The sequence below is a fragment of the Phyllostomus hastatus genome, unplaced genomic scaffold, assembly GCF_019186645.2.
Source record: "Phyllostomus hastatus isolate PE091 unplaced genomic scaffold, TTU_PhHast_1.1 phas_contig_17, whole genome shotgun sequence".
Classification (NCBI taxonomy): Eukaryota; Metazoa; Chordata; class Mammalia; order Chiroptera; family Phyllostomidae; genus Phyllostomus; species Phyllostomus hastatus.
In genome coordinates, this window is record NW_025333664.1 from 25346407 (window position 1) to 25370936 (window position 24530).

The following is a 24530-nucleotide window of genomic DNA, read 5'->3' on the forward strand; positions in this document are numbered from 1 at the left end:
AGTATAGCTAGGAAAAGAGACAAGCTTTTCCTAGGGGAGGGGAGTGCTTTCCACAAAAACTATCCAAGGGGGCCACCCCACAGAGCCACCCCCTGACTGGGGAGAGGGCTGTGCACTGGGCAGGGCCTCAGCCAAAACCCAACGGGGGAGGAATGGCTGACCCTGAGACACCATGAGACATCTCAGAGGTTCTAATTCTGAATGCTCTTTAGACTCTCCCAGAGTGGGGGTGGGGGGAGGCGGGGTGGTGAGAGAAGTTGATTTAAAATTCCTGACATCCAAGCTGTAATTCAGACCAATCTCATCAGACTCTCTGAGCAGGGCCCAGGCATGACCATTTTAAAAGCCTCCCCAGGTGGTTGCCAATGTACAACCAGAACTGAGAACCAGCGTGAAATCAGATAGGAATAGAGACTGAGGACACCCACAAATGCCTTGCAAAGCAGCTTTTCAAGAATGAAGAAAGCAGAATTTCCTAAAAGCAAACTGAGTTTTGTCTTTAGTGCCCCCCTCCCCATAACTAATATTTCAAAGTGATAAGGGGACAATTGTGCAGCATCCCAGAGGGCCAGGGTATGTAGGCACAGAGCCAACCAAGGGCCCGTCATGCAAAGCAAGGCACCACACCACAGAAGCCAGGAAGCCAGCCCTGGGCCCCAGATGCAGAGGAAATGCTCGCTCGAGGCCAGCAACTTCCCCTTTTGGGGCCTGTCCCCACCTCTTCTCTGAACACTGCCCTGCCTTCTGGGGACAATCTGGAGCTCTTGGGTTGGATAAGAAAGTTATCCGACACAGTGCTTCATACTACAGTGCTAAAGACTGTCCCATCGTGACTCCTGAAGGACTCTGCTTTGCAACCAAACAGCTTTGACAGAGGAGATGGTGCTGGCCCCTCTGTAGTTCAGCCCCCAGTACGGGGGCAGGAAGAAGTGCAGATGGCAAACAGGAAACCCCAGCTCTATTGCACCACACGAGGAATGAGACTTGAGCTATGGCCTGGAGCCCTGCCAAGATCTAGAGATTACAAGAATTTCCACCTCCTGATTTCCGAACCTGAGCCTGCCCTGGACATGGGCAAAATGTGGGCCGCCCCGGAAGGAAGCAGGGTGCACTTTGCCCCCTGCCTGCATGCTTCATCCAATAAAAGGCCCACTTACTAGCCAGGCCCATGTCCTCTTGGGACCTGATCACCCCACAGATCTCTAACCCTCACTTCCCTAAATGTACCTCCATCCCCTTGCCCACCCCGGTGTCAGTGTAGGGGCTGCGGAGACCCATCCACACAGCTCTCCCATCATTCTGCTCCAGAAAGGGCCTAAGCATCAAACACCACCAAAGGGAAAGTTAAGGTCAAGTGTTCTGCGTATGTGTACTGCACTTTCTCCACTGTGCTGTGACTATGAATAAAGGGCTTTGCCCTTCCCTACCCCAAAGAATGCTAAGTATCACAGAAGAGGGAGGGAAAGGGCACGTGGAGAAGACTGGCTTGCCCTGCCTGCAGGCAGGTAAGGACTTAGGAAAGGGCTTAGCTCAAGAGAACTGGCAGAAGACTAGTTGCAAGAGGCCCTGGACACCTTTCTCCACACCCCTACCCCGCCCCCAAAATCAGGAGAAGAACAATCACAGTACTATTACTGTGAACAATAGACAGCTATCACAAATGCGAGCTTACTACAGGCTACCACCTGCTTAGATTCAGTTAATCCCCACAACCACCCCAGGAAGAAAGAAAGAAACCCTAATGCTCCAATTCTGCAGGTGACACAAAGCACAAGGAATAGAAGTAACTTGCCAGAAACACAGCCAGGAAGTGGCAAAGCTTGGGTGCAAACCCAGGAATGTACAGTGGCAAAGCAGACCCTGATTTACTACAGCTTCTCTGCAAGTGAAGAGGAAGAGCTCTCAGCTAAAAAGCACCCGACCCAGTCATTTCAGAGTAGTTGTCACATTTGAGAACCTATCAGAATCCCCCAAAGCGCTCTTTAAAATACAGATGCTGCCACCCCCTTCTCCCGGTTCCCGTTTCTGTACTTCTGGAGTGAGGTCTGAGAACATTTCTAACAAGCTCCCAGTGGATGCTGGTGCTGCCAGTTATGAGACTCTAGAAGCTCCATCTTACTCCTTGCAGGAACCCACAGGGAAGGCATTATTTTTACCATTTTACAGGTAAGGAAACAGAAGGTCCCAGAGATTAGGCAACTTATGCCAGGTCACAGAGCTGACATGAACCCACATCATGAACTCCTTCCCCGATGCCCCAGCTAAGCCATGGACATGTAGGCTCCATGCAGGACAGGTGGGTGCAGCCAGCTTCCGCAGCTCATAGCAGGTGAGTGAGTGACTGGCCTAATGGACAAGCCGTTGGGAAAGCAGATCCTTTGGGGGCCAGGGATGAAGACACTTATTCAGAGACCAGGGTACTTACAATGTCCCAGAGCCACTGAACTCAGAAATGTCTCATCCTCTGTCTAAAGAACAAGCTACCCCTCACACTCATGGGACCCACAAACTACCTGTCCCCCGATCCAGAAAAAGCCTGGGGACCTGACTGATGACAGGTGCAAGGCCCCTGCTGACAAGAAACCTCACTCTCCTTTCAAAAGGCAGCCCTAGCTGGGCCCACCTGCCAGATGAGGAACTGAGATTCAACAGGTGGCTGAGCTGGGATCCCTGCACCAGTTTGGTCTGCAAAGCCCCTGCTCTTTCCTGGGGCTGCTCCTGCTCAGGTCTTCTGTGGTGGCTCAGGCTTTCCGCACTCGGGTCTGAACTTCCGGTGGGATTGGGGGAGATCTGAAAGAAAGGTCCTGGGACTCCACTGGGGAAGGCCTGCCTCCTACTCCCACACCAGTGGGAGCGGAGGGGCAGCCAGGTCGGGGACCTGGGAAGTCACTACTGAGAAGTGCCCAAACAGTCACCTTGCAGGCCCCAATGAACAACTACTTGTTTATAGAGAAAACCCAAGAACATCCACAAGCTTTCAACCTGGATGAATGTTAGAAGAAGACCCAAAGGCTCTTAGGCTCTTAGTCTAATATCAGAGAATTGGGGTGTTTGAGTGATACCATAAAAGGCCTGTAGGAAGTAAAAACTCCAGACAGAAAAGCTGTGTGTGTGTGTATAAGGATGGGTGTGTGAGGGAGACTGTATGGAGTGTGTGTGTGTGTGTGTGTGTGTGTACACAATTAAGACTCTGGATCAGAGAAACCAAAGACCTAGAAGTTAATCCTCCAATACCTACACATCCCCAGGGAAGGGTGCGGTCACATCGGCCTCCCTAAAGCAGCACCTACATCACCTGCAACCACAGGGGCCCTGGCAAGATGTGCCCCTCATGGGATAACAGCAAGCAAAGTGTGAAATTCTGTGTGACTCAGAGGAAAGAACGGGAATTTGGTGGAAGCAACCACTGATCCTAATAAGGCAAATAAGACGAAGCATTCCTTGACCTGCATTTCTCAAAACTGAGAGCTATTTTTTAGGGTATTTCCATGTCCTAAGTGGGGAAGAGCAAATTAATCTTTCCTCCAGCCCAGTAATTACAGGATTTAAGTGGAGTCCCAGGAGAGCCCGAGGCCTGTATCAGCCCATGCACTCCGGAACCCCAACTGGTTGTCTGTGGGTTAGTGTCAGCTCTGTGGACACATGCTGACCTATCCCGACAGCTGAGGAAGGGCCACCTCCACTTCCCCCTCTTCTGCAAGCACAGGTTTCTTTCTGGCCACACTTCCTGTTTCCTGAGTGATTTCTACTCACCTCTGACCTCACATCCCCTTCCTTGGGGAACCCCAACAGTTCTTCCTTTTTTGGTGCTGTAGCTTGACACCTTTTGTGTGCGGAGATCTTGGGGTTTCCCCTCCTTGCTACCTGGGGCCAGAATCGCTGGCCTCCACCACCCCAGAGTGAAGGTTCCTTGCACTGGAGAAGTAGCCGGGTGGGGCGAGTGAAGGAAGGGTCCCCAGGTGCTGAGCCCTCCCCTGGCACAGCCATCACGGGGTATCTTACATCCAACCCCCTTTAGCCTCATTCACACCCTGCAACTGCACAGGGAAATTCACCCTGGCACAGCAGATCTCTTACCCCCTCATATTGCCAGGACAGACAGCATGTCCAGGGGTTTCCAGAACATCTCCAGGAAGCTGAGGGGAAGTTTTCCACAAAACCACATGCACTCAGCTGACTAATTCTAACAGAAAACCAGCGCCACAAAAAGCAGAACTTCTCCTCAAAATGGCCTTCAGGGGCCATCTCTGTAAACTCTTTACAGTTCCCCAACTTTCTGGCAGTAAAGAAGCAGCTCCTACTGGGCAGACAGAACACAGGTAGAGCCGGGTAAAGAACATTCTGGAGAGCCCAGTGGGTATATGTGCCCCTCCCAGACCTACATTCCCTCATCAACTAAGCAGAGGGCCAGGTAGGCCCTTCTGGGAGCTCACTTAATGAGGAACTTAAAGCATTTTCCACAGGACCAGGTGTCCTGGAGCAAAGCCACTTGACCCACCTGAATAGAGCCACATGACCTGGTTTCCCAGTTCTGGGTCCAGAAGCTTCCCAACATCCTGTCACCTCAGACTCCACCTGAACCGTGCACACCACCTCTCCGTCCTCCCCCCACCTCACTGCACCATGTGCCTGATCACCCCATCACATGCGCAACCCATCATATGCACGACCCTGTCACATGCACAGTCTGTCACATGTGCAACCCGTCACATGCACAAGAGAGCAATCCCTGTCCCGGACATCCCTAGGGTCAACTGTAAGATCCTATATGGAGCTTTAGGAAGAGAGAGCCCATAATCTGAGGCTACCACCCATCTCTCAGCCATACTTGGGGCCTCTTGGACCACACCAGCTAAAGTCCTCCCCACACCCCAGCCAGGTCGACCCTGCCTGTACACAAACGCTCAGCAGCCATACCCATAGCCACTGTGTGAGTATTTAGCTGAGTCTGAAACTCACAAAGAATGCTTGAAATAGAAAGGCTGAAGCTCTTGTTCTCAATCTTTGAGGAACATGGTGGCAACCACCCACTCCACCTTGTTGGGGCCTCACTCACTGCAGGGTAGCTGGGAACCCCGAGCAACCCTCTCGATCCCACTACCACACACAGAAGACCCTGGGACAAGACAATTTGGCAGCAGTGGGCCTGGGGCTCAAGGCCCAGCTGCCAGTGACCAGCAAGACACAACTGAGGTCATCTCTAGGCCGGCAGGGCTGCTCACCAACCCCTGGCCACCCGCCTTTGTCCTGCCATGCTGAGACACAGGTCAGGCCCTGACCCTTACCCCAGGTGATGGCAGAAGGGGTGGGAAGATGGCCAAGACCTTGTGACCCTGCTTGACTGAAGCAAAACTGCTGAGACCAAACACCGCAACTCTCTCCCAGGCTTTCTCTTTCCTTTTCTTTTCATTACACATGTAAAATAAACATTTTTTAAAATATAGTTAACCAAAAAGATTATGATCCACAAAAAGAGAAATCCCACTTCTTTGAGGTACCTGCACTCGAAAATTCATGTAGAAACTGAGGAGAATAGAAGTTAATGGGTTGGGGCAGGCAGGGAGGGTAGGGAATGGGGGGAGTGGAAAGTTAATGTAATGGGTACTGAGTTTCTGTCTGGGATAATTGAAGAGGTCTAGAAATGGACAGTGGTGGTGGTTATACAACATTGTACAATATCGTGAATGCATTTAATGCATTTAATACTAAGGCTGTGATCTGAATGTTTGATGTCCTCCCAAAACTCATATGTTGCAGTCCTAACCCCCAATGTGATGGTCCAGTCATCCCTTGGTATCCTCAGAGGGTGTGTTCCAGGACTGCAATGGATACCAAAATCCCTGGATGCTCAAGTCCCTTATATAAAATGGCCTAGTATTTGCATATAACCTACAAATATTCTCCCATATACTTGAAATCATCTCTAAATTACTTATAATACAATGTAAGTGCTATGTAAATAGTAGTTATACTGTATTGTTTAGAGAATAATGCTCTGTACAGATACCATTGTAGGCCCAACCACATAGAACACACCAGAAATAAGGTAACATTTCTCCACCCCCCAACCCCTGAGTACTTTGCATCCATAGTTGGTTGAATCCATGGATGCAGAACACACAAATATGGAGAGCCAACTATGTTAGGAGGTGGGGCCTTTGAGGGGTGATTAGGTCGTGAGGGTGGAGCCCTCATGAATGGGATTAGTGCCCTTGCTAAAGAGACCCCACAGAGCCCTTTATCCCCTTCCACCATGTAAGGACATAATGAGAAGTCTGCAGTCTGGAAGAGGACCTTCATCTGACCTGCCGACACCCTGATCTTGACCTTTAGCGCCCAGAACTGTGAAAAATAAATTGCTGTTGTTTGTAAATCACTCAGGTTGTGGTATTTTGTAATAGCAGCCCCAAAGAACTAAGACAGCCACTAAGTTGCTTAGAACGTCATCCTGATATGCTAAAGTTGTAGGTTCAATCCCCTGTCAGGGCACATAAAGAATAAAATGATTAGAAGGGTAAATTTTCCATTATGTATATTTTATCATAATTAAATATAAAAATATTTAATACAAAAAGATTAAGATCAAAATCTCCACTCAAAGATAATCACTAATAGCATTTTGCCATGTATTCTTCCAGAGGCAAATATAAATGAATGATATGATATATTTTATAAAAATAGCATAGTTTGGTAACCTGCTCTTTAGAAATACCTATTTTTCCATGTTAATAAAGAAACATCCTTGTCTTATTTTTTTGTAGCCACATGGTATTCCAAAGTATACAGATACACCATAATTAACAAGTTTCCTATTAGTGGACACTGAGTCTCCAGTTTTTTGCTGTGATGGCCATTATCATAACACTGAGGACATCCCTGTGCACACATTCTTCTGTGCTTGTCCAATTGTATCCTTGGGATAAGAATTCCTCCAGGTGGAATTGCTGAGTCAGGGACTCCCTTGGGAAGATCATCAGCAAAATAAACGCAGCAAGGATGCTGAATTCTGTCTTATTAAAGTCTGTTTCCCCATGCGGACTGCTCCTGGATTCCACTTGGGTGTCTATGATGTTGCATAGTGTTCGGGGAAGGAGGGATAGTCCTTTCCATGAGAAATCATCCCCTCCTGGACCCCACTCCCCTGCCTCCTCTGGGGACACAGCATGCCTGTGTCATGAAGTGAAATTGGTACACCAGGAAGGCAGAATTTTACTGGGTTAATGCCCACTGGATCCCGGTGCCAGCAGAAAGACCCCAGCAAAGCACTAGGGTGGTCCAGTGCCGGGTGCCCTACAGTGGACAAAATAAGTGTGGACACAGGAAAGTTTTTCTTTTGTTAAGGGTTTGTTCTTGTGTGGACAGAAGGAGAATGCAATAGACTCTTCCTAAAAAACCCAAGAACTAGAAGGGACTAGTGGGATCATCTAACCCCTTGCTTGGAGATAGGGAAGCTGGGGCTCAGAAACACTCAGAGCATAAACATTTCAATAATCTTCAAACAAATCCAGAAGTGTCTCACACACAGTGAATCCACCAGCTCGGGGCAGAGTCAAACATACCCCAAATTTTGACATCTAGTACATTTTTTTCCATCCTTCCTGTGTACAAAGTTGGAAACCAAGACCTGAGGTCCCATCCCAGCTCGGACACGACCAGACGTGTGCTGAGGTGGGCTCCTGCCGGCCTCGGGAGCTGACCGAGCACATCTTGGCCCAACTCAGTGTTGAGTAATGCCATGTAGCAGCTTGAAATCTGCCACAGTGGGTATATTTTCACTAAAGAAACTAGCAGATAGCAGAAAGCAGGGCCTTTTCCTCCCTGTAGAGCCAGTTGGTAAACATCACAGGTCACATTCTAGACGGAGAAACCATGAGCAGGTGACCTCAGTTTGCTCACACAGCCTGCGGGCAGCACTATAATCCTCCACGGTCCATTGTCCATCGTAACTTTCACTCCTAAACCCATCACAGTCCCTGCTACACTAATCAGTGAGCCAGCAAACATTTGTCTGCATGCTTGCTGTCTGCCAGGCCCCGGGCTGAACACACAGCACAGTATCTCTGTGGGATCATTATCATTTCCATCTTACACTCAGGGAAACTAACGCTCAAGAGACTTCAAATGGCTTTTTAATTACAGGCTAAAGCCTTTCTTAGGATGGTAGCCCCTGAAAGCTGACCCTAAAATACAGGTTCAGGTGCCAGTGAAAGGCAGTGGGAAAGTGAACAAGGAAGGAAAGGCAGCCAATGAAAGAAGCTCTGAGACAGCACAGAACATGCCCCCAAGTTACCCCAACAAACAAGTGAGGGGGCTGAAGCATTTAGCACCACCCTCTCCTACCAGCCATTGGTTGAGGCCACAGGCACACAGGAGGATGCTGACATCACCCTCAATGCCACACGGCTGGAAAATGGTAGAGTACAATTCAAACTCCAAATTCAGAACTAGTTTCATTACTTTTAAAGAGATGGGCCGTTAATCAAGCAAACACTTAACTGAGTACCAATTATGGGTAAAGCACCACGCTGGTGAGGTAAACCTACTTTGTCAAGTGACTTTGGCTTGACATGTCCCAGGGAAGCACAGGGGTGTTTTTTTGCCAATTTTTATGAATAGAAGTAATAGAAAAAGCCCTTCCAAGTTACTTTGCCTGTCCCACGGGAATCAGCCAAATGCCTTTCCCGCCGGCTTCTCCTGTGAGAGACTGCCCTCTCTGGTTCAGCCAGTCGCTTTGGACGGGAGGTCCACAGCCCCAAGATGTCATCCCAAGCAGCTGCATCAATCTGTGATTATAGGCTCCAGAGTCGGCCACTCCAGAGATGACCGCAAATGACCGCCTGGACGTCCAGACAGCTGAGTCTGAAGACTGTCCCTGTGTATTGTGCCCTGCTTTCGCTGTGCCTCCCGCACCCTCCCCTCCCCTCAACGTCCTCCATGGGAACCTACAAGCAGGGCAAATAAATGAAACCACAATCACAGGTCTGTGGGAGCTTGCCCAACCTTAAGGATTTATTTAAAATTCTTCTGAAGAGGCGGGGAGGTGTTTAAATGGGCCAGGGTGTCATTGGGGTAAATCACGGGACCATACTGTGAGCAGTGGAGGGAGGGGACTGCTGCCCTGGTTTTATAGACCCTGCTGTAGCCGTTCTCAGCAACTATGTCTCAAAGACAGAGACTGGATGTCTTGTTTTACTCCAAGTGCATGGTGGAGAACTGCCCAGTTTTTCACTCTGTGGGGAGAGGAGCAGAGGTCGTGGGCAAGTCCCAGAACTGCCCAAGGATCGCCCAGTTCACACCTCACCCTCTCCACAGGCTTCTTTGGCAGTCTGGTCCTGACCCTGCACCCCACCTCAAAGTGAGCACGCTTCCTGCCAATGTACCTTAGAGAGGACTGGAGGCAATAATCAGGCCAAGGTCCTCTTGTGCTTTGGTGACAGGACCCTTTTCTGGCAAGCGCTGCAGTCCAGCCCTTGGCACGCCAGCACAGATGCCAGGCTCTTCGGTCCTGGGCATCTCTCTAGCTCACTCTTTCAGCCATTCCTAAGCAGTTCACACACAGAAAGCAGGCACAAAGCTTGGCTCCAGGGCACCAGGAAATAGGCCAACACATCAAAGCAAAAACCAGCGATGACTGGTCAGTCCCAGGTAGGCCAGTGCATCAGACGCTGAGGAGGACTGAAGGGCCAAAAACAAGGTGTAGGGTCACCTACCACTCCCAACTCCTAAGATAACACAAACCTCCTCTCCAGAGGTCTGAACCCCCAAACAGAAGCCATGCAGAGAGGTGGGTTCTGGAGCCCAAGGGCAGAGACAGACCACCCTCAGGAAGGTGGGGGTGCTGCCAGCTAGAGAGGTGCAGCAGGTGCAGGTGCTGCATATGCCCTGGGCCACTCAGCCAGGTGTAGACAGGACACTCCCACCTTCCCTAGAAGGAGGACATGACTGAGCACCCCATATCCCCTGGCCTCCTCCCAACTGAGCTTCCCAAAGGTGCCCCTCATCATTCTAACTGATTTCACCAGCACATAAATGAGGGCAGAAGAGCATGGGATATGTCTACGCTGCACCCCAAAGATTATTTGATCTCCCCAATACTCAACCTCTGCTCTTTCCCATCTTCTGGAGGAGGAGTGGGACTCACCTCCAACCACCCCAGCACAGGGAAACCCAAATGGTACAGCCCAGCCTCCAGGTGCCCCAGCAGGCTGCTTGCTATGCCTCCTTCTCCTGGGGCAAGAACTACCCTCTTTCCAAAACTACCTCACTTCTCTGAACCCAGCCATCATCTGAGGCCCTCTCTATCCACACCTCCCCACCCAGCGCCCCCTCCTCCCCACCCAGCAGCCCCTCCTCCCGCCTGTCCCAGCTCCCAGGCATCAGCTGACCTGTCTGGAGGAGAAAGCACAGCCGGTGCCCAGACCCATGGCCCCACTCCAGGGTCTCTGATCCCTAATGGGCACCTCCCAGGCCAGCTCCACACAGTCTCTAGGACACAGCATTCGGACACAAGCTAAAAAGAATGAACTCCCCTCAAGCAACCCAACATATCTTAGTCAGGAGAAGTGCCTTTAATTTTTCAGACTGTCGCAGAAAAAGTTCCCAGTAAGTAAATGTGGATTGATAAGTAAAATAATTCCAACCCCTGATTCCTCATCCAGATGCTCTGGAAAGAAGGCCCCTGGCTCTGGCTCACAGGCAGCTGTTTGAAACAATCATTGTTTCTGATTCTTTCCTTCCATTGTACCAAGATCAACTGTGGCAGGAACTGAGTCCCGCTCCAGGACAAATTGTTAACTTGTCAGCTCATTGGCTCAAACATTCATTCATTATATGTAAGGTACTCACTATAAACTTGGCCACTCTCGACACAGCCTCTGTCCTCTGGGAGGCCACGTTCTAGATACCCGGATTCCAGTCACCTGGGAATAAAATGCGTGGCACCGTTGAGAAGCCTCGTGCTCAGCTCCTCCGCTCAGCGAGGTGCTGTGATCAACCCAGGTCCCACAGAGCACCTCTGAGCAAGACGGAAAAAGCAGGCGCTCGAAATACAGAAGTGACTGGGGTCCGCCCAAGACACCTGCCGCTCTCCCGCTTAGAGGACAAAAAACCCAGGTCTCCACGGACCTCAAGCACCAGCGCCAGAGGCGGGCGGGAAGGCAGTAAAGGGGAAGTGCCCCGAGGACCAGCCCCCGCCCTGCCCCGGAGCACCCAACCTCCTCGTGAAGCCAGAGGGGGCCTGAACGGGGTGGGGGAGGGTGGCCGGAACCCAACTCTGGGGAACTGTCCATTGGGCGGGGAATAAGAGGACCGGATTGAGTCCGGGTGCTCATCAGGGCTGTTTGCGTCTGCCATCCATGCACCTGCCGCCCTGCCCCATCTCGCCAGGGAGTCCCCGGGACCCCGGGGATGAGGTAGGGGTGCCTTCCAGCCACCGCCCTTGAAGCAGAGAGAAAGAAGAACCCCCAGGGCTCGGGGAAGGAGGACGAGCTCGGAGCCACAACTTTCTCCGGCCGGAAGGCGGGTGGGCTGGGGGGCTCCAAGCCCGGGCAGCCCTGGGGAGTTGGCATCCCCGGGCACCTCCCGCGACTGGGGGAGAAGGGAGGAGACCAGGGGCAGGCGAGGACTGAGGGACTGACCCGGACCGGGCAGGGGACTCTGCGGGAGAACTTTCGGCCAGGCGGGAGAGGGGCAGGGCAGAGAGGCCCGCCGGGTGCCCTGCACCTTGCGTCCCGCATGCTGCGTCTGCAGCCTTGTCCCCGCGCCCGGGCGCCCCGAGCCCCGCGCCTTGCCTGTGTTCCAAGACCGCTGCATCTCGTGCGCGTGGCGGAGACTGTGGAGTTGGAAAGAGGGGTCCTCGGCCCAGCGTGGGGAGCTGCTCCAGCCCGAGCCTGGGTCAGTGTTGGGAGGGTCGGGATCAAATCCGGCGGGGCAGGGTTGTGGGCGGCCCGGTGACTGGGGGTCGGACGCCCCGCCCTCCTCACGCCCCCTTCACCCCTCCTCGCCCTCTTACCCTCCCCAAAGCCTTTATCTCCCCCTATCCGGTCCGATCATCCTCCCTCCCCTGCTTTCTCGAGCTCTCCATCTCTCCCCACACCCCTCTTCCCTCGCCTTTCTTCCTCCCCTCCTTTCCCGCCCTCCCCCTCTCTCCCTCCCCCCGGGGGGGCGGAGCTTCTCCCCTCCCTCCCAGACAATGCTGTGGCTGCGCGTCCCCTACTTCCCCGCCTTCGAGTCCAGGCTCCGCTGTCAGTGCCTCTTCTCTTCGGGCTGGGGGTGGGGAGGGGTCAGGGGTGTGAATGCCCGGAGGGGATAACAGTGCGAGGGTGAGGAGGTTGAACTGGCTCCCCTCACTTTATTCGCTCTGCCCTCTCAGGGAGGGATGGTGTCTTGGCTCTAGCCCCTCCGCTCGCCCCGCGCTGTGACAGCCACTCCCAGGGAACAGTCACTCTGCCCGGGGGAGCCCACCTCGAACCCCCCGGATTTCCCAGGCAGTGGACATAGGATTCCCCCCACCCCGCAACATCCAGGCTTATTCCAAAAAGGGTTTGAGCTGAGCAAGAGCTAAGCCAGGCCCCTCGGACTTCGCGGGCTGGCAGACGTGACAGTAATGTGAAGGAGGCCAAGAGTCTTTGTCCACCTCTCACCTCCCCCTCTTATCCAGTCGTGGACCTCGAGGGGCTCTCCGTGCCCCGGAAGCCTTAGAGCACCCCAGCTGCGGGCAGGGGAAGGGGTGTTCATCTGTTTCCTCCCTGTTATCAGAATTCTCCCTTCGCACACATACCCCAATTCTGAAAAGTCAGTCCCCAGCGAAAGGGAAGGGGGCCTAACAGAAAATGGGTAGCCAACCCCCAGGATACAGCAGGATCAGCTCATCCCTCCTGGAAGCCAAACATTCTTTACTAAATTCATTGTTTGGGTCTTGGAATGCGTCTCCCTTAGAAACAATATTATAACATGGAAATAAAGAAAAGGATGACAGTGACCAGAAGGGAGAGGGGAGGGGGGATAACAGGGGAAACAAGGGGAAAGGGCAAATCAAAGAATATGTATAAAGGACCCATGGGCATGGACCACCCGGTGGAGATTGACTGGGGGAGCATGGGAGGGCAATGGGGGCAAATGGAATAATTGCAATTGAACAATAATTTTAAAAATTAAAAAAGGAAAGAAAAAAAGAAACACTGTTATAAATGGTGATCTGCTTCCCAGGCCAGCCACAAAAGTCTTTTGAACCCAAAGCAGCTGTAGGGTGGCACTGAAAACTGTGTCAGCTACCCAGGAACAAGGAGGCCACTGACCAGCTTTTTCTACAGAAAAAAAAAAATCATCTGGTTCTTTCCCCTTGAGCTATAAACACAAAGCTCTCCCTTGAATTCCCCCCTCCAGCCACTACTGTGTGTTAGTTAAGCTTCTTCCCTTTGCAGGTAACATGAGCACCCTCAGAGGAGTGTATTCTGAGGACAGGGGGGTTGGTTTCTCTGTAGCCTCAGGGTCACAGCTGCAGGGAAAGCTCAGTAAGAGTTAAATCCAGAGCCTGGAGGGCTTCCAGTAACACAGGCCAACTCAGGGTTGTCAGACTCATTTTCACCAGGGGCCACATCAGCCTCGAGGTTGCCTTCAAAGGGCTGAGTATAATTTTAGGACTGTATAAATGTAACTACTCCTTAACAGTTAAGTGAGAGCTCAGTGCTGCCGTGTGGTAGAAACAAGGTGTGGAACAGATAAAACAAGGTGGAGGGCTGATTCCGCCCAAGGGCCTTGTGTTTGCCACCTGTGCCTTACATCATAGACTGACATTTCCCACACCCCAGACACATGACAAAGGGTGGCAATTGCTTGCATTGCTGGGGCTTGGAGCTCCCCTGTTGAAGAAAGCAGCCAGGTGAAGCTAGAATTCCTGAGTCTATTCCAATTTCGCAGAAGAGCAGCTCATTGGCCCAGCTTGGGTCAGGTGCCCATCCCATGCCCAATCAACTCATGCCAGTGGGAGGCTTACCTTGTCTAAATGAAACTGCCAGGAACCCTAACCATATTCTCTGCTTAAAATAAAATCCATTCCTCTTCACTTGAACTCTCCGTGGTGGTGAATAAATTGATTGATTAGTTCAAGACATCAGAAAACCTCTTTTTTTCATCAGTTTCCCTATACAGGAGTCACAGGAGAGAAAGCAATAGGCCCTTATCCTTCAAGGCAGTATAGGGACAATACATTTGCAATAGGGATAATATTTTGCAAATGGATTATTAAAGACACTCCCCCCACCACCACCACCAAGCCCTGCTATTTGCAGCCCTCCACCCCCAGAGACTGGATCAGGAGGCACATGGCCACGGGGAAGCAGCAGGGAAGCATTGCCTACAACTGGTCCTTCAGTAGGAATGCAATGCAAACCGCAGGTGTGCTTTACAACTTTCTAGCCACATTACAAGTAGTAAAAAGAAACAAGTGAAATTAATTTTAATATGTTGTATTAAAATTATAAACCAAATATCCAAAAGATTGCCATCTCAATCTGTAAACAATATAAAGAAGTTATTCATGAGATGTTTTATATTCTACTTTTCTACCAGGGCTAAAAAATCAGGTGTGGATTTACACACATCTCAATTTGGATGTTAAATTTTCATCAAAAATACTTGATCTGTATTTAGGTTTTATACAATTTCTACTTGAAAAAGTACATTCACATACCCAAGTTGCTCCAAACAACTTGCTTAAAAGTTTCCCCAAAATTCATTTGAGTATTTTTTTAATCTATGTTCTAATTAAGATTACATAAACTTAAAATTCAGTTCCCCCAGTCACATTTCAAGTGCTCAATAGCCACATGTGGCTAGTGGCTCCCCTATTGGGACTGAACAAGTTCATGGAGCAAGGACGCCACTGATGGGCTCAGAGTCTCACAGCCAACTTCCCTTATCTCTTTAGCAGAACAGTGGCAGGAATGTCAAGCATGGCCAGACAGAAAATGATTTTCCAAATTCCTTTATGTCCCCCCTGTAATATCTCAGGAGGCAGCTTTTGCCAGTAGATCTGAGTTCTACTTTATGCCTCAGGAGAAGCAAGGTATGCAAAGAAGAAGAGGGTGCCCAAAGCCCACTCTTCTGCTCCCGTGGATAGATTCTAAGAGAGGGTGGAAGCAGGGGACACAGACAGCTGGAAATGTAACAGGGTGCAGCCCAGAGGGGGGCCCCAAATACAGATTTGGAATGGGGTCCAGAACTCAGGATGTCCAGGAAATATTAAAAAGATGTATAGGGTGTCCTCACCCCTTCCCCCCATGGGTGTGAGTTGGGGGAAGGGACACATGGAGCAGGAACATGCAGAGCTGTTTTGTACAGCAACAGCTTTGCAGCTAACCTCTGGTGTGGTTATTTAACATATCTATAACCTTTAACTGGTTTCATAGATATGTTAAATAGCTGTGGCCATGCCTTGAGCCAGGGGGATGGAAGTGACTTCCACCCAAGATGTAACTGGGGGGCAGCTCCCCCTGGTTACAGGGCCTGCATGAGAGTTTGGAGAAGATTGGCTCCATGACATGGGGCCACACCTGCCCAGACTCACTATGGCAGCCCAGTAAACTTGGAATAATACAGGAATGCTGACAGGTATAATTGATTATAGGAGGAGTCGGAAATGGGGGTACAGAGGAAGGTTGGCACAGGGATTTAAACCCAGACTCAGCAGCTGTGAAAGAGGAGAACCACGAGGCTTTGGCAAGAGTGAGAACCCCCGCAGCTTTGGTGGGGAGAGAACCATGTGGTTTTGGGGTGCTCCCTTTGGCCACGAGGCTTAGGAAGCAGGAGAGACTTTGCCTGGAAGAAAAGGAGTGAAAGGACTCTTGCTGGTGGGCCATGAGAAGGTGCCACATGACTTTGGATTAACTGGAGATCCTGGCAGTGACACAGCTGATGGTGCTGGGAGCCTGCATCGTGGACTTCTAACTTCTGTTCCTGAGATATAGTTCCCCAAATTAGGGCAGAGGGAGAAAGAAGGACTGTGTGCATCTCTGGGTATCCTAAAGGACTTTAATATTTTAATGAAGACATTGGGTCACTACTTTAAGTCTGTATAGCTTTAAATAAACATTTCCTTTCCTTTTCACAAATCTCTGGCACTGAGAGACGTCTTTCCTCTGGCAGCAGGCATAGCGAACCTGGGGGGTCCCTTCGGTAATAGTATATCGTAACCCCCCACCCCCCGCCACCCTGTTCTGTAAGAGAAATACCACTTCTGCCCAGTTTTTGACCTTCGACCAGAGTGAGGATATATGTTGAGGGGTGAAAGGGGTTCTGGAGGATAGAAGGGAGAAGACTGCCACACTGGCTGCTCTGCCTGTTCTCAGGTGCTGACCAAGGAGATGGGGCAGCTTCACTAAAGTCAACTTAGTGGATCACTGTGGCTACACAGCAGGAGGGCCTGGGTTTAGCTTTCTAGGGTCACTTCACGATTCATGCATAGCCTAGACATGAAGTTCCCACCTGCTCCCAAGGACCAGGGGCCTCAGAAGGAAACCAGACACTGAAGCACAGGCCTTCCATAGGTATTGTCTTTGAATTCCCTCAAAAGCAGAACTTGAGACAAGGACATAGGTACAGGTAATTTACTTAAGAATTCATTTTAGAAAGCAAGAGAGTGAGACGGGCAAGGAGAAGCTAGTAAAGGGTGTGCGACAGGGGCTCCATCCCTCTGGGGACCCTCCGATGAAGTGTGTAAAGTGAGCCTCAGAACTGCCCTCTCTGAAGGTCGAGGGTGGGGGCTGGGGCATTTACCTGCTGACTCTCATCCCCCACAGGCTGAGGATTACTCCCTGGGAACGCTTGCCTCTTCTTACTTCCAGGCTGTGTGGACATCTTTGGCCTCAAGAAAACATCAGGAGCAGAAAAGCAGGAGTGCTGTCACTGGCACTTGAGGTGGGACTAGTCACTGTGCATGGAACTGCCCTCCACGGCTATGCTGCAGTGAGAAGTGGGCTGAGGGCATGAGTCACAGAACACATAGATCATTGGGTCTAAATTCCAGCATGGATTGGGCATGTTGACCCTGGGGGCTAGGTCAGGGCTTGGCAGGAGGACATGATGGGGGCTCAGAAGGAACACTGGTGAAACCCAAGTTAAGGTCGAGGAGGCCAGGGAACACAGCAGAACTTCGAAGGAGCAGGGAATACCCAGACCATGAGGTACATAAGCTGCAGGCAACAGCAATAGGTGCCAGGCAGACCCTCAGTAATGGGTCCATCACCCCTCAGCATTCTGCTTTCAAGGGATGGTCTGGGGCAGGCCCTCTGCAGCGGACCCAGGGGGACCCAGCGGTGCCATCTTTGCATGCCAACACGAGAGAACGTGAGACAGAACCTCCCCCCAAAGAGTCATATTAGAAAGAGCTGGGGAAGGAAGGAAGAACTCTGAAACAGTTTTTATCTAAGAACACCAGCAGGATTGTTTATATTATTGTATCAGACTCCTTTATTTTCCCTGCTCTACAAGAAGTGAGAATCTACAGAGAAGATCTAATGAGTTATAGAGATTTAAGAAAGCTCAAATGAAATCAGCCGCTGGGATTCGAGAACATCTGGATATTTCTGGCACACGAGCATGGTGGGCTGGCTGGAAATCTATTTGTTTGAGAGGTTAAAAAAAGCCTTCCTGGGAGGTAATTTATATTCTATGGAAAGAAGAAACCAAGTTTGGCCCAGTAGCAAAGCTTTAGTTCACAAAAGAGAAGTGAAATTGTCATTCAATGCTGTCCCTAACCAGGCCCCTGGATACATGGATGGGTGGTGGGGGGAAGCTTCCTGAGAAGATGGAAAAAGCTCTAAGTTACAAGTCAAAGGATTGTTTCATAAGCCCCAGGAATACTCTGGGACTCAAGCAGCCATGCTTCAGGGACCTCCTGCTAAGTAACACTTATGCAATTGACATGCCAACACTCCGCTTCTCTATTTCAGGGGCTTGGTATGTTGACAAGGTGACCCAAAAAGTAGTCGATAAGTTGCCTAAAATGGTCATAATTATTCCCTTCCCTGCATACACTTTTCAGTTCCTCTCACAAAGAGGTGGCGTCTACTTTCCCACCTTGAATCTGGGCTGACATTGTGACTTGCTATGGTTAATAGAATGTGGCAGAAGCCATGTTGTGCCTGGGACTCAAGAAGCCTTGCATTCTTCTACCCTTTCTACTGAAACAGGGCTCTGCTATGTGAACAAGCCTGAACTAGCCTTCTAGAGGGTGAAAGACCACATGGCCCAGAGCCAAGGCCCCAGACTATGATAGACCCAACCCAACCCAGAGCTGACCATGGGTGCATGAGGGAGCCCAGCTGAATCTAGCCCAAATAGCCAGCCAATACACACACAAGCTAAGTAGATAATTGACATTTGAAGCCACTAAGATTTGGAATAGTTTGTTATACAGCAGTAGCTAACTGTTAAAGAACTTAACAGAACAAAAAAAAAGGTAACTATGTGAGATGATGGATGAGTTAACTAACCTTATTGGGGTGATCATTTCACAATACATATGTAGATGAAGTCATCATGTTGTATGCCTTAAACTTATGTAATGTTATGTGTCCATTATATCTCAATAAAATGGGAGAGGGGTGGCAAGAAACACATGAAAAAACAAAAGCTTATAATACAAAGAGAAAAAAAGAAACCAAACAAACTGACATGAATGAGTATTGGTGGACACAACCTTGCAATCTCCTGGACTTGTTCATGGGCTTCTGAGAGATGCCTCTGGGAACACAACCCCACCTCCCACAGCAGTGAAGAGATATTTTCAGACTGCTGAGGTCTCAGTGAGCTCATGAAATTTATATTTACAGCTGTTAATGTGACCACATTTGTTCTCACAAAATACAGAGACCTAGGGAAATTTGAGTAACAAAGATTTTGTCACTGAACTTGAGTTTATCGTTCATGGGAAAGAACTTTCTTAATTAAAAGAGTCCACTTTAGGACTTCTGGTAAAGCTGAAAGCATAGGTAAATGCTGTACTCACATCCTACACAATCACATCAAAATCACCACTAAACTACAGAAAAACCATTGTGCAGAACCACCTGAAATCAGGCTGAATGGAAGTCCTACAACTAGGGATTTAAAGAAGAAGCCACATCAAGACTGGTAGGAGGGCCAGAGACACGGAAAACACTGGTCCCACATCCATGTACAACAGATAAAATTGGGGGAGATATCACAGCTGCAGAGGTGCCCCCTGAGGAGCGAGGGGTCCCTGCCCCACACCAGGCCCCCCAGATCAGTGTTCCAGTGCTGGGAAGAGAGGTCCCCATAACTTTTGACTGTAAAAACCAGTGCGGATTGTGGTGGAGTGAGATAAAGGGCTTCTGAAGTCCCAGGCATTCCTTTTAAAGGGCCTGTGCATGGACTCACTTGGACTCATTCCCTCTGAGTTCCAGTGTTGGGAAGCAGCTCAAACGGCACCAGGGACACACTGTAAGGGACTGAATTGTCTGGCATCTGAGGGAGAGCTGGTGGGGGAGGGGAGTGGCAGCTTTCTGCCACACAAAAGTGCTAGCCGAGGCCATTGTTCCTTTTTGGAGACCCCTGCCCCCCATAGAACCAATAGTCAGATCAATATCAGAGTCTCCGTCAGCCTGGCTCACAGTGCTCACCCAGCCCTGGTGATTCCCTGAGACTCCACCCTCCCCAACTTGTGGGCCCATCAAAGCTGTTCCCAGTGGCTTTTCCATATGAATGTCCTGCCTTGGCTCATGCTTCAAACTTTCCTAATATCTTTCAAACAGGCAGCATCTGGCCTCATGGTATCCTATACATTTTGCTAAGTGGCCCCAAGCCTAGCACAAGCAGAAGGCATCCTAAGATCAATATGTGGCTCATGACAGGTGGCCCCAGGCAGAACACAGGCAGCAGCTGACCTTGGCCCGCACCTCCCAGGAGGCCTCAGAGCCAGCTTCAGAACTGCACTGAAGCACCACTCAGACACCTCCATAAGTGACACACTCAAGGGATGGACTCAATGGGTACCAGAGCCCCACTGAAGTAAGTTCTGCTCTGTGGGGTGTTTCCCTGCACAGCTGATCCTCCACTGATCAGCCTGGGAATGAATCTCTCCTGTTGATGTGCTAACAACAAACAAGTCTCAACTACAACAGGAGGGTGTACACAGCCTACACGGGGGCAGGGACACACCTGGAGTGCTAAGCTTGGGTGATCAGATAAGCTGTGCCACTAGACCCTACAGAACACCTACTACCTAAGGTCACTCTACCAAGCCCAGGAGATGTAGCAACTCTACATCATACATAGAAACAAACAGAGAGGCCACCAAAATGCAGAGACAAAGAAACCTGCTCCAAATGAAAAAAAAAAAAAAAAAGAACAAAACTCCAGAAAAAGAACTAAACAAATGAAAACAAGTAATCTACTAGATGCAGAATCCACAACAGTGGTTATAAGGATGCACAATGAACTTAGTGAGAATTTCAACAGCATAAAAAAGATATGGAATCCATAGAAAAGAACTCAGTCAGAAATGAAAAATATATACTAACTGAAATGAAGAATAATTTACAGGGAACCAACAATAGAGTAGATGAAGCTGAGAATCAAATCAGTGATTTGGAATACAAGGAAGCAAAAAACACCTGATCAGTAAAGAAAAAAATAAAAAAATGAGAATAGTGTAAGGAGCAACACTGCAACAACTTCAAACATACCAACATTCACATCATGGAGGAGGTGCCAGAAGAAGAGAGAGAATAAGAAATTAAAAACTTATTTGAAAAAAAAAAGACAGGAAACTTCTCTAACTTGGTGAAGGAAATAGGCATACAAGTGCAGGAAACACAGAGAATCCCAAACAAGATAAATCTAAAGAGTCCCACACCAAGAAACATAATTAAAATACAAAAGGTTAATTGCTTCTCAGCCTTTTGGCTAAGATCAAGTGTAAAATGCAAGAAGTTAAAGACAAAGAGAGAATCTTAAAAGCAGCAAGAGAAAAACAGTCCTTTGTAGAAAGGAGGTCCCATAAGACTGTCAGCTGATTTCTCAACACAAGTTTTGCAGGCCAGAAGGGATTAACACAAAATATTCAAAGTGATGAAAAGCAAGGACCTACAATCAAGGCTACTCACCCAGTAGAGCTATCATTTAGAGATGAAGGACAGGTAACAAGCTTCCCAGACAAGAAAAATCTAAAGGAGCTCATCACCATGAAACCAGTATTACATGGAATGTTAAAGGGTCTTCTTTAAAAGCAAGAAAAAAAGATTAAAAAATATGAACAATAAAATGGCAATAAATACATATCTATCAACAATTTAACCTAAAAAATAAAATAAACACAAAACAGAAACAGACTCATAGATACAGAGACTTCTCGACAGTTACCAGATGGGAAGGATGTTGGAGGGGTGGGTGAAAAAGGTGAAGGAATTAAGAAGTATAAATTGGTTGTTACAGAATAGTCATTGGGATATAAATACAGCATAGAGAATATAGTCAATAATATTCTAGTAGCTATGTATGGTGTCAGAGGGGTATGAAATTTATCAGGATGATCATTAGGTAAGTTATATAATGTCTAATCACTGGGATGTATACCTGAAATTAATATAATATATGTCAACTATAATTGAAAAATAAAAAATTATTTAAATTTAAAACATCAAATTTAAGAGTCCACTTTATCTACCACTAAGAAATTTCCACAGCGTCTAAAATATTTATGTTGGAGAGTGTCTGAATTCAGCCTTGGAGATGGGAGGATGGATTAAAGCTCTCATACCATTAGTACCTAAGTAGGTTCATATGCATGAGTCTCAGACCCCAAAGAGGAGACCTATTTTACTAGATATTCCTTCCTCCAGTTAAAGGATAGACAGGGGCTGGTAAAAGGGAAAAAAGGAGAGCAGAGGATCCCAAGTACATGGCCTTGACTCATTCACTTCCAGCCAATATATCTCTTTTCACAAGAAGTATTTGGTAGAGTGCCTCAGAGCTAAACCTTCTGGGCAGCTATCCATCTGAACAAAGTGCTTATAAACAGAATTTGATAACCAAACTGTGGTTCAAATTAGATGGGAGATTTTATTTAATTTTTCTAGAAATCCATTCAAGATTCCTTAATCCCAAGGTTACATTCCATCAAAGCTCCCCTTCCATTTCTGGTTGTATTGAAATACTAATTACTTAGTGTGAAAGCATTACCCTCTCATAACATAAGTTGAGTGCACATTCAAAATTATATTGGTTGATATTTACTAGACAGCTACGTTCTCAAGGTGTTATTCTAGGCATGGGAAAAGATAAGAAAAATAATCATGGAGCCAAAAAATTATTAGGTAGCATCTCATCCAACAACATCATTTGGTGGGCTCAAAAAATGAAACTTAGAGAAATCAACTCACTACACGGTTTGGTTATAAGAAGCAGAAGCCATTTGAGTCAACCTAAGCAAAAAGAACCAAGAGTATCTTGCATAACTTATGGGAAAGAAGTAAGCCAAGACCAAGATGGGCTACAGCAATGATTTTTAACTGGTGTGACACAGAATTTTTAAAACATGCAATACCTGACTATTTTGTCAGGAGCACTGACCTCTTTTCACTTAGATTGTTGAATTTTAAAAAAAATGACAACAGGCAACACAACAATAGTTGTCTGGTGTGAATGAGTCAAAATTATACCTATTTTTGTCAGATCAGCAAAATATATAATATATTATTTTGTGTGCCACAGAATTTTAGTCATTAGTTTATGTGTGCCATGCAATGAAAAAGGTTGAAAATCGCTGGGCTGGAGTATGACCTACAGGATTCTCTCTCTCTCTCTCTCTCTGTCATGCTTCCTCACTCTCTTCTTCCCTTCTTCTTGTATTGCCTTCTCTCTTCATATCTGTTCCAACTTCTGCCCAGAGGGCAGCCTTGGTCCCAGAGTCTAGCGATCCTGCATCTACCACCAACTCACTCAATCTCTGGGTGCCATCACCTGTGGCCAGCAGCATGGTGGGGCCAGGACAGAGATGGGTCAGTTTCTCAGAAAGGGGAGGGGTGGGCACAGGTAAAGTGTTCTTCTCCTACTTGTTGGCCTTTACATCTTTGGCCTTCCAGTCTCATGGCCAAGTGTGATGGGCCTTCTCCATGGGACCCAGGCCCCTAGGCATTCTGGAGACATTCCAGATGGTCAGTTTCCTAAATGTGCCATGTGTTTGCATAACTTTGTGTATGCTCATGCATTCTCTTCTCCTGAGATGCCCTTACTTTCCCTCTCTGCTGGACTATTTTTTCCACAGCAGTGCAAGGATGGCATAGGAAGGCTTTACTAACTTTCAGCAGTGCCCTCTACCCTTCAGCCTCCCAATTTAAACAAACAAACTAAGTAAGTTCCACTCAAACATAGCATTCGGTGCATCACCCAAGTTCCTTGGTTTAACTAGAACTCTACCAAAAGCCCTTTCATATTCTGGAGCTGCTCTTGACACCTGCTCATCCTCCAAAACTTAGCTCAAGTGCTGCCTCTACTGAGGGGTCCTTCCTGAAATGCCTTTCCCCACCCATCCCATGTCTCCCTCAGTGCTCTCTTAGCACTGTTTCAAAACACATATACCATGACTGCTTACTCAGGTCAACTAGCCCAAAGGCCAGGATGGTATCTTACTTATTAGTTCAAATCCTTCTCCATCTGCCACACTGAGTACTCAACACGTATGTGATGAATGAAGGAAATGAAAAAAAATAAATCCTATCACATTATGTGCCAGGTTATAAACACTAACTCATGTAGTTTTCATACAGCCCTAGAAAGAGTTACTATTTTTATCCTAATTTTACAGATGAGAAAACAGAGTGGCACAGAGCGGCTAACTTGCCAAAGCTTACAGCTGGCAGGTGCCAGAGCTGGAATATGAACCCAGGAAGTCCATCTCAAGTCCCTCTCTCAACCCTCATATTTTCTGCCTCCTCGGCAACTAGGTCCAGGTAGGGGATGACATTTGTTGATCCTCACCCAGACTGCTAGCTTCAATTAAAACTTGAAACCAAATTGGGACTCTGAGGCTGGCATAGGTGGGAGTATGGGTATCTGAGGTGGGAGTAGAGAGAAGGCTATTGAAGTCGGGTAGGAAGAGGGCTGTTGCTCCTTTGCCATCTGTACAGGGCTGGGCACTGTCCTGGAAGCAGTGGGAGTCTTGCCTTGGAATCTTTTCAGTGACAGCCAATGCCCACAAACTCTGGGCAAAGCTGGAGGTCAGCAGAAGCTGGCCTTGTAAACTGCCTTCTCTACCCTGTCTTTCCCTCCTACCCCACATCTCCATTTTCTCTTTCATTATGACATAGAGGTCTCTGTCACTCACTCATTCAACACACATTTCATAAACATGAACCAAGCCAGAAGTGTTCTTAACACTCAGGAAACAAAGCCCTGTCAAGTCATTATAGTGTAATGAAGGAAGTAAATATATATTACTATGGTGAGGTACTATGCTTAAGTATTAATCACACACACACACACACACATACATACACAAGGCCGACTTCAGG

At 48.4% G+C, this 24530-nt stretch overlaps 1 protein-coding gene across 3 annotated transcripts in view; it reads right to left on the reverse strand.

Annotated features, from left to right (window-relative positions):
- RASSF2 (Ras association domain family member 2) overlaps positions 1-12097 on the reverse strand; it is a 37392-nt gene extending 25295 nt beyond the window's left edge. The window contains exons 1-2 of one of the 3 annotated variants that reach the window (XM_045832871.1): positions 11790-12097; positions 10846-10919 (exon numbers count right to left, since the gene is read on the reverse strand). The gene's annotated coding sequence lies outside the window, so the exon portion shown is untranslated. Of the gene's footprint in view, positions 1-10845; positions 11154-11789 lie in introns of those variants that run through there. The other 2 variants (XM_045832872.1, XM_045832870.1) reach the window with 2 other exon arrangements.
- Between the last annotated feature and the right edge of the window lie 12433 nt (positions 12098-24530).